This window comes from Malaclemys terrapin, chromosome 25, assembly GCF_027887155.1.
Source record: "Malaclemys terrapin pileata isolate rMalTer1 chromosome 25, rMalTer1.hap1, whole genome shotgun sequence".
Taxonomy (NCBI): domain Eukaryota; kingdom Metazoa; phylum Chordata; order Testudines; family Emydidae; genus Malaclemys; species Malaclemys terrapin.
The window spans coordinates 11,818,743-11,829,834 of NC_071529.1; the positions used below are offsets into that span (position 1 = coordinate 11,818,743).

Here is an 11,092-nt window from a genome sequence, read left to right on the forward strand (position 1 = left end):
GCAGTAACCCACCGCAACAGAGATCTCTTCAGGTATCAGGGAAAGCAGCAGAGATGGCGCGCATGGGCAGGGGGGCTGGAACCCTTTGTACAGAGGGGGGGGATGAGAGCCATTGAACCAAACTGGAAGCCCTGAATACGATGGAAACCACTTCAGGCCCCCTGGCACCTCTGCGCATGGGTGTGCAGCCGTGAGCATCAAGCGTGCGAGCGAAATGCTGCCAGCGTGCGCGATGTGGGAGGGAAGTTTGCCAGCTGGTGTGGATGAGCGAGAGAGAGCGCGCGTGTATGTCTGTGTGCAAAAAGTGCGACAGTGTGTGTGTGTGACTAGCCGTGCGAATGTGCGTGCGTGAGCCTGAGTGTGCGCTCTGTCACGCGCCTCAGGGTAGTGGTGAGCGTGCCGGTGTGTAAGGCTGTGAGCGTGCGTGTGGGAGAGTAGCGTGCATCAGGGTGCGTAACACTGAGTGTGAACGTGCAACACTGTGGCCCTGAGCGTGCACGTGGGCCTGTGCGAGTCTGACTGTGCAGGCAACAGCAATGTTGTGAGAACAAGCCTGTGTGAGAGCAGGTGGCAAAACCGTTAACCCCTTTCTCTCTGCTCTGCTAACCACCATGCAAACACTCAACTTCCCAAATGGAAGGCATCAGAGCAGGCCTGAGAACCAGCCGGGCATCCCTTCATCCACTCCAGCCAGCCGGGAAGATGCTTGCAAATAATAAACTACCGTTACCTGGCTGGCAAAGCCCCAGCTCCCTGCTCGAGCCCTGCTGTGAGCCTTCACAGAGATCAGTCTGCAAGCACAGCCTCCCTACCCCTCCCTCTCACCCCATACACAGTCATCCCAAGCAGCCAGATGTTGCATTTGCTTCCAGATGTCTGGCCTCTGAGCCCAAAGCAGAGCTGAGGTGGGTGGGAGGGGAAGGGTCTGTCTAGAAGATCCCACTAGTGTGGGGGGAGTGGGGTGAATACATACAATGGGAGCAGGATGGGGGGGGCACGCTTGCCATACTGGGGGGAAAGGGTCAAGTGAATGGGTCCGGGTGTGCGGGGGGTGCATGTGCAGCTGCATTAGTTACAGATGCAGACAGAGTGGTCAGAATGCAGAGGGGGGGGCACAGAGGCAGGAATTGCAATGGGATGGGGGGGACAATGCTGCAATTGTGTGTGGGGGGGAAAATCAGGGTTGGAGAGTGTCACAGACACCATGGGGTCCTGGGAGTTATGATGCAAGGGTCACAGATGCAATGGGGTCACAGGTCTCAGGATGCAGGAGGTCAGAATATGGAGGGCCCAGAGGTGCTCTGGGATCAGGATGGGGGAAGATCACAGACACAACGGGATGGGAGTTGGGTTAGAGGGGTCACAGATTCAGGGTGCCAGTAAGCAGTGGGGGGGACAGATGCAATGGGGTCAGGGAGTTAGGGGTGTAGGGGTCACGTAGGCAGGGGTCAGCATGCAATGGGGTCAGCAGAGGTTGGAGGATCACAGATGCAATTGGATGGGGGGGTGTTACGGATGCAGGGTGTTAGGATGGGGGGGTCACAGATGCAGGGTGTTAGGGTGCTATGGAGCAGTTGGCCAGCGGGATCAGAATGGTGGGATCACAGATGCAGAGGCTGGGGGGTGAGGGCAGGGATGAGACATGCAACGGGATCAAGGGGCTAGTATGGGTGGGGGGAGGGGTCCAAATGCAGGGATCACTATGAAATGGGATGGTGGTAGGAGTTACAGATGCCAGACTAGAGATGGGGCATCACAGATGCAATGGGTCCAGGACTGAAGAGGGGAGGGGTCAGTATGCAATGGAGTCTGGGGACTTGGGGAGATTGGAGTGTGGAGGACTCACGGATAGAGGGAGTTGGGGGGGATCAGGGCAGGGAGGGAGCAGGGATGCAATGGGTCCAGGGAAGGGCCAGGCTGGGGTTCCGGGCAGGGAGGGACCAGGGGTGCAGTGGGGTTGGGGGAGGGTCGGGATGGGATGGGATGGGAGGGGGCCAGGCAGGGAGGGGTGCAGTGGGGCCGGAGGATGGTCGGACTGGGGGGTCCAGGCAGGGAGGGACCCGGGTGCAGTGGGGCCTGGGGAGTGTTGGGTTGGGGGGGGCGGGCAGGGAGGGACCGGGGAGGGTGGGGATGGGGGGCGGGCAAGCGGGGGGGCGGGCAGGGAGAGACCGGGGGAGGGTCGGGATAGGGAGGCTGAGCAGGGAGGGGGGATAGTCAGACTGGGGGAGGGCGGGCAGGGAGGGACTGGGATGCAGTGGGGCCAGGGGAGGGTCAGGATGGGTGGGCCAGTCAGGCAGGCAGGGTCCGGGGTGCAGTGGGGCCGGGGGAGGGTCGGGATGGGGGGGCCAGGCAGGCAGCGTCCAGGGTGCAGTGGAGCCGGTGGAGGGTCGGGATGGGGGGGCCAGGCAGGCGGGGGTCGGGATGCAGTGGGGCCGGGCAGGGAGGGACCGGGATGCAGTGGGGCCAGGGGAGGATCGGGGTGGGGGGGTTGGGCAGGCAGGGTCCGGGGTGCAATGGGGCTGGGGGAGGGTCGGGATGGGGGGACCGGGCAGGCGGGGGTTGGGGTGCAGTGGGGCCGGGCAGGCAGGGTCCAGGGTGCAGTGGGGCCGGGGGAGGGTCGGGATGGGGGGGGCAGGGGAGGGTCGGGGGGGGGCGGGCAGGGAGGACCGGGGTGCAGTGGGGCCGGGGGAGGATCGGGATGGGGGGGGGGGGCGGGCAGGCGGGGGTCGGAGTGCAAGGGGGCCGGGGGAGGGTCGGGATGGGGGGCGCGGAGCCCCAGGCCCTGTAGGGCGCGTTTCCCGGACCTTTAGCCGCCCCTTCCCCGCCCAGAGAAGACACCCCCCCCCCGTGGGGCCCCCCGCGCGGGGGCAGGGGCCCGATCCCCCCCGGCCGGACGCGGCGAGCGAGGCAGAAGCGACTCACCGCAGCCGCTGCCAGGCGGGCTCCATCCTCGGCACGGCCGGATTTCCCCACCCCACCCCCGAGCAGCGCCGGCCGGGGTGGGGGTGGGGGTGGGGCGGCGCCTTCGCCCCCCACCCACCCGCTCGCTCGCTCGCTCGCTCTCTCCTCCCCGGGAATTGCTCAGCTCCGGCTCCGCCGCTTCCCTTTTCCTGCCGCCCCTTTCCTCCGCCCGGAATAGCCCCCGCCAGCCGCACCACGTGGCCCCCAGCCGGGCCGAGCCGAGCCGAGCCGGGCCGGGCAGGCTGGATCCCTGCCCAGCGCATCCCCGGCCCGGGACCGCTCGGCCGCGGGCTCCCCCCGGCTCCCCGCCTGGCCTGGGCCACGCCAGCTCCTGCCCGCGGAGCCAATAAACAAAACCAGACCCCGGGCGAGAGGGACAGAGTCACAGAGCCGCCCTGGTCGTTTCCAAGAGGCTCGGATCCTGTCCCTTATCCCCCCTCCAACCCCCCCCCCCTTTAAATGCAGCGATGTGTTTTTAAGGGAAGAGGAGGAGCTGGGGAAATAACCCTCCCCGCTCCCCCCAGAACCAGCTGGCCGCTGTCTCTGCTGCTCACCCAACTTCCCAGACAGGAGCGTCATTTTCAATCTCCTCCTTATTTATTTGTCTGGTGTCTGCCTCCTCCTGTCTAACTGGCAAGAGGCGACTGACCTCCTCTGGCTACAGCCAATTGAGTTAGCCGCAGTTTCTCTCCCCTGCTTCATTGTGGGTGCCTAGATCTGCGACCCTCCCCTCTGGCACCTAATTTTCAGAGGCCTGGAGCGCTGGCAGGTCCCTGCTGAAAACCAGGCCTCTTTAAGAAGTCTCAAGCCAGCCCCAAGACTCACTGGTCACTTTTGAAAATCCTAGGCCTGTGAGTTTTCCCAGTCTGTGAAATTTCCCCTCCTTCACAAAGCTGCAGGGAGCCCTCAGGAGGGGATGTTTGCAAATCGCTTGGAGATGGGAAGTCCTGTGTAAACACTACCTCTGCCTGTGGCTAAATTGATTCGTTTAGTTTATGGAGCAGGCGATCTGCAGTTTCAAGACCTTTGTGTAGTTTCCTCCCACTGCCAGTGCTGGATATTTTACACATGAATCAAATTGAGTTGGAGCTTGGCCTCTGCCCCTTACGTTTGTGCTGAGATGACCCTGCATGTCCTAGATCCATAGGGTGGGATTGTGAAAAGTGTCCAAGTAATTCTGGGGCGTGTGAAGCGCCCACTGGAGATGGTTTCCACGCTGATTGTTTCCAGGCTAAGCTTGGACTGAGAATGTTTTGGTTTAGTGGGTGTTTGCTTGAAATGAGATTCTGCATAGCCAAGGGAAAAAAATTGAGTATGCCAGTCTCTCCTCCCATGGATAAAACACACACTCTGTGCATGGAGCGAAGCAGAGATGGAGAACTGAATCCCATCCCCATCCCACCAACCTTCAGCCAGAGCCCAGGGCCACAGTGTAACTACTATGCCAGCCTTCCAGCAGGAGTCCATAACGCCTGTGCATGCCTGACGCAACAACCTACTCTCAACACCCCCCCTTCAGCCAACCTTACTGGAGCCGAGGCTGGCATGATAGCTTTACCTGTGTGCCCATCGCGGGCAAGGGGGCTCCACGAGGCAGACTGTGGGTAGAACTTCCTCCAAAGGACGTATTTCATGCTAGCATCTAAAACACCCACACGCTCCGTTGCAGTCCGTACGCTCCCCAGTTCACCAGTCACGCAGCCCTGATTGACACGAGGGGAAGTGTTTTGTTCGCGAGCTCCTGCAAACTGATTTATTGCTTCTCAAGTCTTCTCAAGAAAGCCGTAGGAGTAGATTACTTCCGTATTGTGTATGAGAGATCAAAATAAAATTGAGACATTTTAAATAGAATAACAGTGGGAGAAATTAAAAAAAAAAAAACCAACCCACCAAACCCCATTAAAGACATGCAATGGGGCGTGGGATTTTTTTTCCCAGTGAGAACATATTATTCTTTAAATATCTCTCTACTTAGAGGTTTCCATTATGGAATTAGATTCTTTTTTCAGTTAGCTGCACCCGGCCTTTATTAATAGCTGTTATCCTTTCTCTGGTGAAGCTGTCACTGCGGGTTTCCATATAGCAGTGTATGTTACGGGTGTTGATGCAGGGACTGAATATATCCTTTTAACAAACGCATCATTTTCTGAGTCAAGAGGTCTGTAGAGTTGATGGTTTGGGGATGGTGGTTGTTTTTATGAGGTCACACCCAGAGGCCCCGGTTGAGGTGTCCAGTTGTGGGAACGCACACATGGCCGGTAAGAGACATTGTCCTTCAATGATCAGAGGGGTAGCCATGTTAGTCTGTAGCCACAAAAACCACGAGGAGCAAATAAATCTGTTAGACTCCTCGTGGTTTTTGTCCTTCTATGGAAAGTCGGAGCCTAAGTACCTTCCAAGATCTGGGCCTTACAGTCTAAAATGGACAAAACAGACCAAAGGGTGGGAGAAAGGAAGCCTCATGAACCCCATTTTGCAGATGGGGCACTGAAACCCAGAGAGATTTACGGTCAAGAGTTTCGAAACTGACTTGGGGATTTGGGATGCCCCAAACCCAGGTGTCCAGAGAGCAGAGGCTCGGTTTTTGAAAACCAGACTGCTTTAAGGAGGCTCAAGTTACCCTTCCAAAATCAAAAGACTTTTCAAAATCTTGACCATGGTCACACAGGATGTTTGTGACCAAGGCAGGAATTGAACTTACATCTCAGAGGTTGCTGCCTTCACCGGAAAGCCTTTCTTCCTGCCTTTGCTGGAGTAGGGAGAATGGAAAAGCAAGTAAAAATGTGTGGTTGATGTGAAAACCAAATTGTTTCTCTATGTAAATACCCTAGATGAATGCTGCATATAATACATGAATCTTCACCATATCTCATCTCTATGGGCTCTTATCTCCCTTTTACAGATAGGGAAACTGAGTCAGGATGACGTGACTTGGCCAGTCAGTGGCACAGCTGGGCCACATACTCAGGAGATCCTGGATAGTCCTTTAGTGTCTGCTTTTGTGCTAGTGTAGCCAACAGGAGTATGGACATTAAAGTCAGCTACTCAGTGACTTTTCTCTCGGTCATATTTTTCACTTCTTGAATGAGTTGTCTCTGCACACCCACAGAGGGGAAATTCATCGATCTCTGAAAGAGATCTTGTCTCAGTGGCAGATCACTGTGTGCGCTGACCCTTCCAGCTCCCACAGGGTGTGCTACGGCGTTACTTGGGTGGACCCCTAAGAAGCTGGGATGGTCATTCAATAGGTGACAGTCTTCCCTCCATGTAAGAGTTTAACCAATGTTCCAGCCCAGTGTTAAGAGGGATGGTGGGTCTTGTGCTGCGCAATAAAAGAAATCCGATTATGGCACTTTTTGCTAATAATAGTAATACCTAGCTCTTATTTTTATCCCTAGATCTCAAAGCCCTTTCCAAAGCAGGTCAGTATTTTACAGATGGGGAAACTGAGGCACAAGGGGAGACACCTCTTACCCACGGTCACGCAGCAAGCCACTGACAGAGCTGGGAAAGGAATCCAGGTCTCCTGAGTCCCCATCTAATGCTCTATCCACTAGGCAATACTGCCATCCCCTCCTTGGGTAATTCCATTCCCATCCACCCGTTCTGCACTTTCACTTGGTTATGCTCCTCTTCATTTCCTGCTCGAAACGGTAGCGTAGCATTGCTGGAAGCAGTGACACAGCTTCCACGTTCTGCCCCAGAGGTGGCTGCTTTTCAGGAGCGGGGGCTGTGATCCCTGCGTATAGTGCACAAAGTGCTATGAGAATGAAAGATCCTACAGTATTTCTGCTAGTCAATAGACTTCCTAAAGGCTAGCTCTTGGAAAGGGCTTTGATATTGTCATAGACAGAAAATATAATTGACTGGAGTGGGTTACTAACAGTGCCCCCTCCTTCACCAGTGCAAGCAGCATAATTTGCCCTACCACTGCATGCTGTGAGCTGGGTTTTCATGTTTCATCTCCCTATCGTTAAGATGAAACTCGTCTGACAGGTTTTCATTTATTAGCAGCTGAACACTGACAATGCCACAAAGTAACTGCACCAGCAAGCTTACGTTCTGAGGGGCCGGATTCTGCAAATCGTTGCTTGCCCAGTCCTTACCTCTGAGAGCAGACAAGAGGGACAATGTCTCAGGTGAGTAAAGCTAGTAGGATAAGGCAGTGTGTGTGCGTGTGTCTGTGTGTTCAGGTTGGGGTGGATATGAGTGTGTGTCTATGTTGTTAAACTTTGGCAGCAAAATGCATCCATTTCCATTTTAGCTGGTGCTTAACTCTGTAGTAACCTGTCAAGTTGGATCAATTATTCTAGTCATGTGCATTGCGGAGATAGATAGATATTGAATACTGATGGCGATGACAGACCGAGGGATATTGGGTGATATTCCATAGATAGATTAATAGCCCTGATTCTAGGGAAATAGAGTTTCACTAAAGCACAATTAAAAATGTACAAGCCGGGCTTGTAAATATGCCTTTGCGTTTGGGACTTAACAAGAAAACCCAACCTCGTTCCTCGAACGCAAATAGGGCTATGGGAAAAAAACCAAGAGGCATAATTTTGGGCTTTGTTCATGCTCGTCGATTGCTGCAGAACGCTTTGAAGTGCAAATGGAGGCCTTCTATCAGGTTTGAAGTTAATTTCGATGCAAAGAAAAAACTCAGGCCGGCCTCTGTCAGTGCATGTTGGGAGGGAGGGCAGGTGTCGCGGCATCTGAATTCGGCATCTGGAGTCAGCTGGGAACTGACGTCCTTGCAAGAATTAGCTCAGGAGGGGAAAAAGAGCGAGACACTTGGAAACCTGAGTCCAGCCCCAGAACGAGCATTAAGGGACGGCACATTTGGTAGCTCTCGGACTGAAATATGAAACTTAACCTTGCTTTTGTAAGTGGGTTAAAATCTTATAAATGTTCCATGGAGAAGATTCCACACTGTATGCTAGGCTGATGGGCTCAGTAAAATGCCCAGAGACAGAGAGATTAGAAGGCCAGTTTTGGAGACGTGGTGTCTCCAACCCGGCGCTCGAGTGGCCAAACAGCATTGTAAGCCTGGCCTTCCAATCGCCGGACCCAGGTCTCACAGCCGTGCTAGCATGTCCATGCTGCAAAATGACAGGTGTCAGGTCCGCGTCACAGCAGGCTCTGACCCACCTCCCCGGCAGGGTCCTAGGACCCGGGTCCTGAGTGTTGCTGACTCATGTGAGGATGGAAATGGGGATTGGGCTGAAACCTGAGTCAGACCCCAAGTTTACGTGTGCAGTGTAGACATACCCTGACAGAGATTGGCTAAAACCCTAAAACATAAGGTTGACTGTCCCTCACAGAACCCCTGTTTTAACTATAATAGCTCAGGCAATCCTTGTTATCCACAGGAATTGGAAGGGACCCCCTGGGTCATGGAGTCCCCTGCTAACACAGGCAACTCCTAATACTCCCATTCATAAACGTATCAAGCTCCATTTGAAAACGAGTTAGGTCCTTTGTCCCCACTACATCCAACCCCTCTTTTCAGCTGGCTAATTTTTTTGGCCTGTCAACAGCATGAGGCAGGGAGTTCCGCAGTTCAAATCACGCGTTTTGTGAAAAAGTATTTCCTTTGATCCGTTTTGAACTTGCCACGGTTTCATCACTCATCAGGCATTCTCGCCTCGTTTGTGAAGCTTAATGCAAATGAGCCTTTGATTCTTAAAGGTATTGGGTACCCAACTCTCACTGAAATCAAAGGGCCCTAAATACCTTTAAGAATCTGGCCCCTTAGTGCTTTCTTTATTGAAACAGTTGGATTGATGGAGCCAGCAGATTGGCCAAAGAAGTTCCTTTCACGTTACTATCATTGAAACATCGTTCCACCATTGACTTTTAATAGGGGTGAGGTCCCCAACTCCCTCAGGCACCTTGAAAATCCCAGCTACAATCAAGATCTGCAAAGGCAACACTGCTCTTGAGGAAAAGATGCTCACGTGGTGTTGGATGACATAGCAGATGGGCAATGGGGGCTTTCACCAGTCGCTCGCCAGCTCTAATCCAGGTAGGCAGTAACAAAAAAGAACTCTTATTTACCATACTGTCGTCCACCTGGATTCCACGGCTGAAATCAATGAGAGTTTGGTGCTTAAATACCTTTCACATTCTGGGCCTTTGTCCTCAGCTTTCTGCCTCAAAGCTGCATCCGGCATATTATTTGTATTGCAGGTACTGTCTAGCATCCCCAGTCATTGAGCGTGCTAGGCACTGCAGGTATCCAAGCCTTACTGCTCATTTTGCATTACGCATGCACCCTGATCCTGCTTTTGCAAAGCTGTCCTCCTCCTGGACTCAAGGGGACTCCCTTGGGGGAGCTTACTCACGTGAGCAAGGGGTTAGCCTGATCTGGCCCCGATATTCCCCGCAAAGGAATTGTCTCACATTTCTACAACTAAACCCCAGAGAAGCCCAACCCCGATAGCCCAGCAGGGGGAAGCAGGAGGAACATCTCTGGTGTCGACGGAGCTGTGCCAGTGCGACAGGGCAATCGCCCGCCTGAGGAAGGAACCAGGGTATCTTCCCTTGTAGTTTCACTCCCTCCGATGGTACTAATATGCTGGCGTCTTGCATAAATCCACAAAGGGCTGGAGGTAAAACTCCCTCATGTGGCCCCTGTATTCCGGAATCAAAGAGATTTTATTTGGAATAATTACCCTGCTTCGGGAGTAACAGAGTGGGTAGCTACTCTGCAATAGCTGTGCCAATCCATTCCCACGGGCACAAGCCCTTAGAGCATTAATGTCATGGAGCCATGTTAAAAAAACGTCACTGATGTCAATGGCAAAACCCCCCTTTTTTCAGGATTTCACCCCTTCTCTCTATCGATGTAAGAAAACGACCACCTATTTCCCTATCAAACAGCTCCCCTGGCTCCCCAGCCATTGTGGAATCCAGTTCAAAACTGCCGTCTTTGTTCTTAAATCCCTCCATGGACAATATTCTGACCCTGCTCCTTCTGCCTGCGTAGATCTGACCTCCCCTTCACTTCTTCTTAGTTTCTCCACTGTTTGGGCAAAACTCTTCTCCTCCGCAGCTCCTATCACAGTCTCCCCTACATCTCTCCGCCTCACCTGCTTTGCACGGATTTTCAAGCATCTCTCATGTTGGCGTTTCTCTCTCGCTCATATTTTTTATGTTAACTTGGTAACTAAATTACTTCAACAGTGCTAGGCGCTGCACAACCACCTAGGGGAGAGACACACTCTGTCTTGATGAATTTATAATCTAAGGTGAGAGTGGGAGACCATAAGGAACTGCAGGAAATCTACAGACAACCAAGAACAGTAAATGTAGTGAAATCCCAACGCCTTCATTGGGCAGGGCACATAGGTGGGATGTTGGGAGACAAACCAGCTAAGAATCTCTTGGCAGGACATCTTTGCGGAGTCTGACCGAGGAGAAGAAGAAGTGATAGTAATGGGGCAACTCACGGTGTCGGATGCCATCAGGTGGTCGAGGGACATCTACATAGAATACATCACTGGACATCGGCAATACCAGGAGGGATGAGCTGGAGTGCAGATGAGAAGCGCAGTCAGGAAAGTAACAAATACTTTCCTCGTGGATTGTATTTTCTAAATGGACAACCAACCTAATTCTCAGGTGCTGAGGGACAATCTCCACTCATTGATACATTTTGCTTTCCACAACCAAATCTCTGTCCAACTTTTCATGAGCGATGTACCCGAGTATTCAGACTCTAATATCTAAACTGTGTTGTTAAATCTATTCACCTAAACTTGAGTTATTGCTGATTATGTAACTCTATGTATCATATGACTTTAAAAACAAACTTTGTATTGGTGGATAATCTAAGCACTATACCCAGATGTACAGACACTCTTTTTCCAACCCGTGTATTATATCATTTTTTTAACAGTAGCTTTAATCAAATTTTTAATTTTGTTTGTCAAAAGCTGGGAATGGGCGACAGGGGATGGATCACTGGATGATTCCCTGTTCTGTTAATTCCCTCTGGGGCACCTGGCATTGGCCACTGTTGGAAGACAGGATACTGGGCTAGATGGACCTTTGATGTGACCCAGTCTGGCCGTTCTTATGTAATGAGCAAGATGTAAGAGCTCTTAATGTGAATTACCATCAGTGG

At 52.8% G+C, this 11,092-nt stretch overlaps 1 protein-coding gene and 1 long non-coding RNA gene across 3 annotated transcripts in view; one reads left to right on the forward strand and one right to left on the reverse strand.

Moving 5' to 3' along the window:
- Positions 1 to 3,010, reverse strand: part of TBKBP1 (TBK1 binding protein 1) — a 56,264-nt gene extending 53,254 nt beyond the window's left edge. Inside the window, exon 1 of one of the 2 annotated variants that reach the window (XM_054014707.1) lies at positions 2,923 to 3,010. The gene's annotated coding sequence lies outside the window, so the exon portion shown is untranslated. The remainder of the gene's footprint in view (positions 1 to 2,922) is intronic. The other variant, XM_054014708.1, reaches the window with a different exon arrangement.
- Positions 3,011 to 7,011: 4,001 nt separating this feature from the next.
- Positions 7,012 to 10,795, forward strand: LOC128829323 (uncharacterized). Its single transcript, XR_008443326.1, has 3 exons — positions 7,012 to 7,100; positions 8,828 to 8,989; positions 10,357 to 10,795. It is a non-coding gene; the product is annotated as an uncharacterized LOC128829323 (long non-coding RNA).
- Positions 10,796 to 11,092: the final 297 nt, after the last annotated feature.